The sequence below is a fragment of the Agelaius tricolor genome, unplaced genomic scaffold (genome assembly GCF_023055355.1).
Source record: "Agelaius tricolor isolate 1412-34295 unplaced genomic scaffold, bAgeTri1.0.p SCAF_2, whole genome shotgun sequence".
NCBI lineage: Eukaryota > Metazoa > Chordata > Aves > Passeriformes > Icteridae > Agelaius > Agelaius tricolor.
In genome coordinates this window covers 44,351,765-44,362,992 of record NW_027269262.1, presented here as the reverse complement: position 1 = coordinate 44,362,992, position 11,228 = coordinate 44,351,765, and the positions used below count along the sequence as shown (strand labels likewise).

The following is an 11,228-nucleotide window of genomic DNA, read 5'->3' as shown; positions in this document are numbered from 1 at the left end:
CGCCGGGGTCCCTCGCCGAGGTCCCTCGCCGGGACGGAGGCCGGGGTCCCCTCAGGCAGCCAAACCCTGCTTCCACGGGCCTGGGGGCTTCAGCAGCCCTGGGGGGCAGAGAAGCTGGAACCACCCCCGCGGCGTACTGGCCACTGGGAGTTGTAGTGCGGCGGCCAGCAACGACCTGTAGTGCCCTTGACGGCAGCGTCTCCCGGGAGGAACTACAACTCCCGTCGTGCTCTGCGCGCCTGGGTGGGGGGAGACCGGGCCCGCCCGCCCCACCTCCCCGCCCTCACGGCCGCGCGGAGCGAGGCAGCGGCGCGTGCGCGGTGGCGTGAGCTCGCGCCGCTCCCCGCCCGTCCCTGCGAGCGCCGGGCGGCGGCGGCGGCGGGATGGGGCGCGAGGCGGGGCGTGCCCGCCGCGCCTGAGGCCGAGGCGGAGCCGCTGCGCGGGCGAGCGGGACTCCCCAACGGTCAGTGCGGGGCGCGGGGGGCGGGCGGTCCGGCCCGACAGCCCGGTGAGGGCCGCGGGGCCGTTCCGGGTCCGGGCGGGCGGGCGGGGGCGGAGGAAGGGGTGGGGGGGGGGCGCACAACTGGCGGCGCGAGCCGCCACCGCCCCGCGGCGCGCGCGGCTGCCGGGTGGGGGAGGGGCCGGCGCGGGCTGCTCGAGCAGGAGGGAGGGGCGGGGCCTCGGGAGGCTCCGCCCATTTTCCCTCGGGTCGCTGCTCACCCTCCCTCTCCTTTGCCTTCCCTGCCTCCTTCCTTCCCTCTCTCCTTTCTTTCCTCGCTTTTTTCCTTCCCTTCCTTTCCTCTCCCCCTCCGTTCCCCGCCCGGGCGGGTGTCCGGCCCCTGTGCGATACTTACGGGCCGTGTTGTCCCTCCTGCCCTTACGGGCACCTTGTGCGCCCTGTTTCCTTAGGCGTTTGCTCCCTTTGGATCGTGCGGGGTTCGCTGCAGCTCAGTCTGGGCTCTGGGTTGGCTCTTTGCAAGGTCGTTTTTAGTTGGGTTTTTTTTTTTGTGGGGAGGGAGAGGTCAGGGATTTATATTCTTTTACCTTCACCTAGAGGTCTCATCTTAAAACAGTAAAAGAAAATTTACTGTTATTGTAATTTTTCTGCATCTAGCAGGTTCTAAGGATGTCATGTTTCCTACCTGATAATGTTGTTTAGACAGTGTGTGTTAGTGTTCATCATAGAATCACAGAATGGTTTGGAAGGGGCCTCAGAGACCTCTTCTGCCATGAGCCGGGACACCTTTCACTAGACCAGGTTGCTCTGAGCCCCATCCCAGGTGGCCTTGAATGCTTCCAAGGATATGTTAGTGGGTGATGTATGAGCAAATACATCTTATTTTTAAGTGCTAACAGATGTTCAAATGAGTGACAAAGATAATGCCAGCAATTCACACTGGAAGTATCTGTTCATGAGAATGGTGTGGTTTGGATTTACTCCACCCCAATGTCCCTGAGGTTAATGATAATTGTTGATAGAAAATAATCATTTAAAAAACCCCAGGCTAAGGCCTTTTTGCCAGTTGCATAAACCAGGGTGATTTGTGCAAGTCCCTTGTTTCAGCACAGAAAAACTGCCCTAACTGTGCCCTTAAATAGGTTTCTGATCTGGAGACGGCTTGAAGTGCTTACCATGAGTGCTCTGCACTGCCATCACCCACCCTTTCAGGGGTGGTGTTAAGCTTTTGTTGGATATGATGCAGGATGGTAATGGATGTAAATTTATTAATGAGCTTTCAGGGGAATGGCAGAGGGATCCCTTAGATTTGGGTTTTGATGTTACTTGAGGTGTTGCATACAGCTCGTGGCGGATGGTGCTGTGCTTCAGTTCATTTCAGCTCAGTCTGGGTATAATCCCTACAGTCAGTGAGACAAGCTCTTGGGGGGCTCTTTTCTACAGAGAAATAAACAAGAAAGAAACAGGAATTTTAAAAAGCCCTTCCAAAGTGTTGTAGTTCTGAGCATTTAGTACTTCTAAGTGTGTGAAATTTATTAACTCTTTTGCTATAACGTTCTAGCTAACTACAAGAATACAATGTCTATTTTGTTGAAGTAGGGAACTTTACATTCCCTGTCCTACAGATCTCATTTCTAGGTTGTAGAAAATAAATTTTCTTTAGTCTTCCCACATCTGAAATGGAACATGGGAATAGCTGCCTTCAAATCTTAATACTCCACGTGCAACTGCTGCACATTGTTCTGTCTTAGTTCAGGTGTATTCAGGGGTAGGAGGGCATATTTTGTAGTTTGGATTGGTGGGGCTTTTCCCCAAAGCAAGGATTTCACAGTGAAATCACTGGTGTGATTTTAGTTATGTGGGGAAGAAAGTTCTTTTTCTGTAGGGCAGATTATTTACATTTCTACATGTGCATGTCTACACTGGAATAAATTGTCCTGGAATTGCAATAACTGCATTCCTGCTTCAGAGCTGCACGGCTTGGTTCTGCAGATGTCCTTAAAGCAAAGCTGACATGCACAAGCCCTGCACCTAACTCTTTATGGTTCTCATCTCCACTGCACCCTTCAGGCACTCTTCCCAGTGAGTTTTAGCTGTGTTTTCTTACAGAAAAGCTTTGCATATTTCCTGAGTAAACACTGCTGTTTTTTATGGGCAGGCAGTTCTTAGACTAATATGGAAGATGCTGCTGTTCAGCAACAAATATCACCAAATGCTAACTTACTTTCCTTGGGTAAAGCTTGGTATCATGTAGCTAGCCCCAGAATGCCAAAATATAGGATGATATTTACCTTCAGTTTATAGTAGGATAGTGTAGCATAATCTACCAAGCTTGTCTCTGAACTAATGTATCTGATTATGTGGAATCAGTGAATGTTTTGCTACCCTTACCACTAGTCATGATTTGCTATGTGCATGGTGTGCTATCCTTCATCAACTCCTGCTGCTGCTCCTCAGAGCCTCATGGATGGTACTTTTCAAATTGTTGCTAAAAAAAAAAAAAAGTATATCAAATGGGCCCAGAGCTGGGCTGGAAGTACCCTATGGAGTAGGAAGTTTTACTTAGGCTGCATCCCCAGAGGTGGTGGTGTTGAGGGGTGACTGCTGTCCAGATAAGGTTTACATCTTCTGCTTGCCATGGCCAAAACCAGAAGGGTAAGGATGCAGGCTGAGTTTAGAGAAAGGAAAGGTGTGACTCCATTGCTGTCCATACTTACCCTTCTCATCCCAACCATCCCTCACCTTTTGGGCTTGACATCAGGAATACAAACTCAGTTGAGGGTGTGGAGGTATAGTAGAGTGAAACAGACTTTGATGGTGGCAGCAACGGCAAGTCTGCAAAGCTGAATAGCAGCAGGGATCCAGTGCTCCCCGATTCCAGTTTATCTTTAGGCTGCAGTAAAAACTGGGGAATGACAGCTTGCTTGGGGCAGCTGCTGGGAAGTGGAGGATTTATATGGTATTACCCAAGTAAGGAGTGGTGATCCAGTAAGTTGGCTCATGCAGTGAGTTGGCTCAAATATGTCCAAGGAGTTTCTAGTTCATTCTGTCCTGTTACTAGCGGATAATGTACGAGGAAAACATTTATTTAGGTTTCATCAGTAAAGTACTGTGACAATTTTGAACTAGTAGGGAAGAATTTGTGAAAAAGATAAATATCTGGTACAGTGATAATAAGAAGGTACAAACAACATTTAATACCTGAACAAAGTGTGTCTGACCAAAAATGTTTGGAATGTGTAACTGGGTCCTTAGTGTTTTTTATTATTAGCTGTGCATTAAAAAAGCACAGAAAACATCTCTTTTTCTTATCTAATGATGAATTCCACATATACCTCAGAGATCTGCAAATTCAAAGCCACAAGATCACAGCATTTAGAGCAATCAGTTCACTACCTACAAGCAGTATTTCCTTTGATAACTAATTAAGGTGTGTTTAAATAGAGAACATGATTTGGTATTTTTTTCCTTGTCTAGTTCCTGTGATGCTCAGTAAACAAAAGTACAGATAATGAAGATGTCCTAGTTTCTTCCAGAAGCAGCTTGGTGTAGGATCATGACTAAGAAATAGCAACTAATCATTTAATAAACACATAATTTTATAATAATAATGAAAAAGTGTTTTCCAGATACTAAAACAGTAATAATATAAATCAGTACGTACAGTGAATTGTTAATGTGTATTAATAGTAATGTAATATTTAGCAGAGTTTAAAAGAATATTTATAGAGGAAGTGTTGTATTTTAAATAAGCAAATTTAGTATTGTTTTCTAGAGAAATAGGAAATAGTGCAGAATAAAATAATACAACTATTCTGATATAATATAATTGAAGAATGTGATGTAAGTCACTTCATCTATCCTGGTGTGCCCGTAATTGTTAATAGCTTGCTGTCTATCCATTTGTTGTAAGTGCTAGGGAGGTAGGCAGAAATACAGACCTTTTGCAATCAATGCGAAGAGAAAATTTCTTTGAAAGAAGGATGATGATCCTTGGTGGTACACATTAATTCATGATATGACCTTGTAGGTGATCCCTGCCTTGCTTGATGCAGGCTCTGTGTTCCCTGGAGGAAGCAGGGAATGGTTCATGATTGGTGCCAGCTGCAGCGCGACCGGAGTGCAGCGCTGGGGCAGACCCTGTGTGCAGGTGCACAGATGCCCCATTTTGCCTGCTGGAGGCTATGCTTTTCCATAGATAGGGATAATCCCACCCTTCAGTGCAGTGGAAGGGTCAGCTTCCCAAACAGCAGGAGCAGATTCCTCATATCCACTCTGCCATCTTTATTCTCCTTCTCACCCACAAGCAACAGAGCTTTTTTAGACTGGCTATTCTGGTCTCTGGAGGCACACAAGGAGGAAAGCAAGGGATGAGTGATGGCTGTTTGCATGAGGTGGGAAGGGCCAGATGGTTGCTGGAGAGGAAGAAAGAGGAGCGGGTGCTGGGTGGTAAGGTTTGACATTCCAAATCAGAATGCAGGTTTGGACCCAACTGAAATTTATTTTAAGGAGAATAAATTTAGTTTCGTGTTCGTTGTTTTGTACATTTCTTAGCAGTGACTAATTCTTGAGTCAATTCCAATAGTTATGTATAGATAAAATGTATTTTTGTACATTTTCGTCCTCTCTAATATGAAAATTTCACAGGTTTCTGTTATCTAGGTGAAGGCAGCTCATGAAGTTTTCTTCCTGTTTCACAGTTCAGTAGGATCTCTGGGCTTTTCCTGTCACTAAAGGACAAGACATCTGGCAGAAAGGAGCTCTTGGAACTGATCATAGAACTCTACTACCAGAGCTTGAAGAATGACTTTTGAAAACACAATATATGATGATAATTCTTAACTTGACACTAGTAGAAAAAGGATATCACAGTGGCAAAAATTGCAGCTTCTCTTTCTCATAAAAAAATAAGTTAGAAAATTTCAAGGGTATTACTTCTCTTTAAAATCATATCTAACTTGTAAAATAGGACTTACACATATGAGCTTGAAGCTATAATTTAATGTTTATCCTCTAATGGCTTTTGTGAAGCCATTAACATTTATCTTACCCTGCTGATGAAGCTTGTTGCTACTTTAACATTTCTAGCCTGCCCTGTTGTATTTTGTAAATACAAGGATCAGCAGTCAGGTGCAGAATTTTTCTGGATGTTGCCATGAAAATAAATTTTCAGTGAGTTTTATTAGCATGAATTAAATTGAGTGCTGAATGTAAATTCTAGTGCTAAACATGCCAGCAATTAAACTCTCTCATTTCATGGTAGTAGTAGTGGTTTTCTGCCATGAATACTATGGAAGTTTCATAATTCTCTGGTATTGTTTTCCTATATCCAGTATACTGCTTTCACATACTTAATACTGAATGTGTTAATATAGTGTATAATTACTGATAAAAGGTAATTAAGTTGACAGATATTTTACTGTATTTGTACTGCTCCAGTAGATTTTAATATTGTGAACCAATTGCTGTATATAAAAGTGTAATGCTAAACTGTAAAGAACCCAAAATACCTTTTGTTTTTTAACTGGATTCAAAGAAAAGAGTAATTTCCTTTTCTGCATTTCAGTTGTGGTGGCTTCAAAGGAGATACCATTCCTTTAAGATAGCCTAAGGAGCTTTTTATATTTTATGGGATATTTTTAATTGATTGAATGGACTAAAACCTTGGGGGCAAAAATACCAAGTGATTGAACAGATTTACCCAGAACCTCCTTGGATTATTTCAGTCCAGTGGTTTTAGCTTTTCTTGTTCTTTAGGTGTTTTAATCTTGACAAATTCTCTAAGTTTTCTACATGCTGGCCACTTGTTAATTCTAGATGCAGAGATCTTTCACAGGTCATGCTTCTAAAGATTTCATTCTGAAATTTGGGGTTGCAGTTCTCCAAAATTCATGCAGTTTGCACCACTGGGGAGCAGATGCCTTTTAAGCAGTCAGGTTTTGAAACATTGTTGGAGGAAACAAATTTCAACTTTCCAGGTGAAAGAGGAAGTGATGAACCTGTGGAGTTCTTTGCTGCTACAGTATATTAGTGTGACTGATATACTAGGATGTATATTTAAATGCATGTTCCTTCACAAAGATAAATAAGAACTAATTTTCTGGCAATGGCTTTCAAAATGTATCTTTGAATATGCCAGAACCTGTATACAACCCCAAAAAGCAGTGGAGAAGGCACATCAGTTTTACCTATGTCATTAATTTTGTGTGCTGCAATTTTATGATATTTTATTTGGTCTATGATCAAATTTCTTTGCAGTTTTCTGTGCTTCTTTTGGTTGCTCATTTTTGATAAATCCTTTAGTAAGTAAGGTTTTAATGTCACTTCAGTCAAACTTCAAACACATCTAAAATACACACAAACATGTAAAAGAAGTTTGCAGTTGGTGTGTATCATTAGAACAGTCAGTTTTGGTGAATGTTTTGACAGGTAGGTTTATTACATTTGGTGGGTTTTAGTACTTATGTGCAAGGATTTCACCACTCTTAAAACTGCCTTACACTGATGGAGGCAGTTTATCTTCTTTTGAGGGAGGGATAGGACAAAGGCCATCTTTGGTCTTATGTGTTTTCAGACTTCCATTAAACTATCTGCTCTAATTTTAATTAAAGCAGCATGACTTATGTTTAGTCAAGGCAACACAACAGATTTGGAAAGGCAATCAGATCTTCTTTGGTCCTGTGCTATCAAATACCAGACCATTCCTCCATCTCTGAAGCATACAGTATTTTTAATGTTGCATTTGTGTTATTATTCAGTTAATTTTTATTATTTTGGACAAGCAGGTTGAAAACATCAATCATTGAATTTCTTAAGGTATGGGAGGTTTTTTGTGGTATTCTCAACATGTAGGATTGCTGAAAATTGCTGCAGTAGATGCTACAGACTGAGCTAAATGAAGCCTGTTTTAGAAAGTATATGTGAATTTAATTTTAAATTCTAAGGATATTTATACATTTTTCTAGAAGGCAGGTGTTTCATGTAAGTTTTCTTCTAAGGCTGACTAAATTGGCATAGAAGACAAGGCAAATAGTGTGAACTTGTGGGTCTTGCTGCTGTCCCAGTAACTGGCATTTTAATGGATGGCAGATTCCTGCTTTCTCTGCAGAGACTAAGAGCTGCCCCATGGTGGGTGGTGCCACACCTTGCCTTGTATGTATTTCTGAATGCTTTCTGTGTTCACATGCGTGACATTTTGCAACATCTCAGCCCTGGAGGTGGTGATGTTAATCATAATTAATAATCTGCTGAGCTTGTAAATATTTAAATTGACTTTCCCCTTGGGTATTGAGTGAATCTGGGGCAGACATGGAAAGCAGAACTTGTTAATCCCATCTTTACGTATGGTACTGAAAAAAATAACTAAAAATTCAGAAATTTGCTGAAAGGCTAAATCCTTCATGTGGTGTTGATGAAGAGCTGTCACTGGCATTAATGGGAATATGTCTGGGAAGAAGAGATGGTATAGCCCTACTCTTGTATGGAGACGTAACATACCATGCTAATTTTTTCTTTTTTTTTTATGTATCACATGAGTTTGAAAGACAGTGACATCTATTCCCGCAGGTTCCTGCTGCAGACATAACATGGATCAGCAAAACAATTATTTTGTTGGCATGTCTCAAAACAGATCTCAAAATAAAACAAGCTACATCAGAAAAAAACCTTTTGGTGGGTAGAACTGTACAATAAGGCTGTGCTGAAAACTGCTGTGCTGGGAGCACAGAAATGTTACACATCAATCCATTATTGCTAAGTTGGGAAAACATTTGCGTCCAGCCCAGTCTGTGCTTGATTCTACTCAAATTGGACTTAATAAAGCAACCAGTGAAGGCTGACTTTCAGGTCAATAGCCACTGATGTTAGCTTGATAATAAACAGGACTTTTAAGCCAAAAGCAAAGGTGATAGACATAGATATCAAATAATCACTAAGAATAATCAGCTGATAGAAACAGTTATTAAATAATCACTAAAAATAAACTGTTTCTGGTTCAAAGTCTTCTTTTACTTTTCCTTTCTGCTGTTATGGTAGAATGGGTTTGATCTCAACCACCATAGTTCCATTTAATATTCACTAGAAACTGAACATGTTTTGCCATTGTTGCCCTGGAACATGCAGGGTTTTAAACATGAAAAGAATCATACATGGAAATTTATAATCTGTGTCCTGTATCACACTATGAAGAGATCCAAGCAAAGCTGTTCTTTGCTTCCTCTTCTGCTACGGAGTTGTCAGTTCAAGTGATGTCCTGTAATTGATAGATCTTTTCATCTATGCTCAATAGATGGTGGCAAAAATGCAATGTAAAGCATAAGAAAGATAATTTTCACAGTTCAAGCCCTAAAGGTTTGTGTGTCACTAATAAACTTTCAGAAATGGCTTCTTTTTGGGTATGATAAGGCCACAGAATTGAATATTCTTTGCCTTTGGTAAGGATTGTTTGTACTGCCCTCCCAGTTAAAGGATTATGAAGTGACTTCTGCAAAGTTAATGCTGTTTGAAAATTCTATGAATAAAATAACGATCACAATTCACCCAATTCAGTGAAGAAGCATGGTGCTTCTAATTGGTTTTTTTTCTGTATCCAGTCTGAAAGATGATATTTGACTACTGGATTAAAAAGCCACACTGTCTGGACTCAGCATGCAGTTCTCCATGCAGCACCCATGCTCTGCCGTTCCCTCTACGTGTTAAGCAGGTTTATGGAGTGTGGCAAGGCTCTCTGTGGCACTCTGTTTGGGGGTGGCAGCAGGTGGCTCTAGAAGGACAAACCAGCAGACACCCCAGTGAAGTGATGTTGGTAGAGGGGCACACACCAGTCCTGGTTTCGCGGTGCTTGGCACGGGTACAAAAGGTGATGGTGCTGCAGCAGCAGGGGCACCTGCCTGCCCGTGTCAGCTGAACGTGTTCACAAGAGTCCCACAGAGCTTGAGCTCCACTGCTGGCAGGAGCCTCACAGTGCCTTACTGCCTCTCCACTGCTGCTGTTGGATTTGCCAGGTGAATTACTGCTGTTACAGGGCATTGCAGGGTGCATTTCTGGTGTGTGGGCATTCCCAGATTTGCTGCCACTGTTAAATCCAAAGCAAAGAGTCTTTGGTAATTGCTGTTTACCCTTGCCATTTCTAGTATTTTAGCATGTGTTAGCTGAGACACTTTTTAAAAAATCCCCACAAAACACAAAAATATAGTTTTTATAGGCTTAGTTGTTTTTTGCTGGGTGTTGGAACTGAGTGTGTAGAGCTCTGGCCTCTCTGGAAGACTAGATTCTGTTCTGTGTTGTTTGATCTGTCACGGGTAGTCTGCAGATGCTGTTGAAAGAACAGCAGAAGTGCTTAAAACTCCTGTAAAATATTTTATGCCAAATCCATTGGTTTTTCTTCTGCTTAATTTTGCATTTTTTACTCTGAATTGCATTTGCTTTTTAAACGTCATTTGTAGTACAGTCAGCTCAACTAGTCATGGGTTTAGGATGTTTGGTTTTTTTCCCCTGACTCCACTAAATTGACAGCTGTTCTCAAGCTGGCTGCATTCAGGTACTGGAGTGTGACTGAGCAATGCTGTAGTTTAAATCTCTGATCAGAGGAATTTGTCATTAAATAGATCCAGCCCAGGAACTGATTAAAGTATAACAATTAGTATTAATTTGCAAAATCATAATCTCTGTACAACTTGCTGCAGACCTTTGGGGACTAGACTGCTCTTTGAAGGGCTTGTCAGAAAATGTGAATTGTAAAAAGACTTGGATACAGTTCCAAGGGCAGACAAAACCCATGGTGATGCTGTTTATAGTGATTAAGAAAGTAAACTGCACACCTTTTGTTGTATTTTCCTGCCTTCCTTTGTTAAGTATTAAAAGTAAAACTTTCTGTTCTCTTGGTGGTATAAGTGGGAATTTGGAGAGGCGGATAAGAGAGAAGGGGCAGGGTTGTCACACCAGGAATAATTCTAAAGCCAGTCTAAACAATAGTGGGTATTAGATATGTTGCACAGTGTGGCAGTTTTCAGAAGTATAGGAGGGTTCAATATGTTAGCAGGACAGTTGTAGTATTCAATTCAACTCTCAGCAATTCAGCTCTTATCAAAAGCTACCAAATTTTAATTTGGGCTGAAAAGTTTTGTATCAGAGGCTGGTACTTCAATTTTTTTTTTTTTTTAAAGCACTAACTACATTCCTCAAACTGTTTCTGAGAATTCAGCTAGCAAGAAAATATCTCTTTTCTGTAATAATGAATATTTTGTAATGAATATTTTGCTAATCAGGCAAATCTTTTTAGTGCTATTTGTAATTTAGAGGGGGAACCTGTATTTGGCTGGAGAAGACCTCCCAGATTGCCTTGCTTATGTGTGGCCCATAATTTGCAGAAGTTTTAATGAGAACTGAGTGTGGGAGAAATAGAAGGTGGTGAGGGAAACCTGGGAAACAGCAAGCAGCCAAGAGGTGAGGTTAGATGAGACACTGGGTGTGGAGAACAGGAATGGTGAAACTGGTGTTGCACAGGTCCAGGTTGTGAGCACCTGCTTGGTGAGGAAAAGATTGTGAGATAGACAAGGTGCAGTCCTGATTGTGGAGGAGCTGCACTGCAGGAAAGGGGACAAGGAAGCAAATGGAGATAATCTGGGGAAGAGTGTGACTAAACCATGAGTGAGAAACTAATGTACCAGGCTTGAGTACTATTACTGGTGGTATTGGATTACTTTGTGCTGACAAGACCATGGGAACCAAGAACAGGATTTGCTGGGGTTAAAAACAGAAAATCCTGAACAGT

General features: G+C 42.1%; 1 protein-coding gene across 1 annotated transcript in view; it reads left to right on the top strand.

The window, feature by feature from the left end:
* Positions 1-285: 285 nt before the first annotated feature.
* The window catches only part of RALBP1 (ralA binding protein 1), a 32,926-nt gene continuing 21,983 nt past the window's right edge, over positions 286-11,228 (top strand). The window contains exon 1 of the mRNA XM_071417156.1: positions 286-463. The gene's annotated coding sequence lies outside the window, so the exon portion shown is untranslated. The remainder of the gene's footprint in view (positions 464-11,228) is intronic.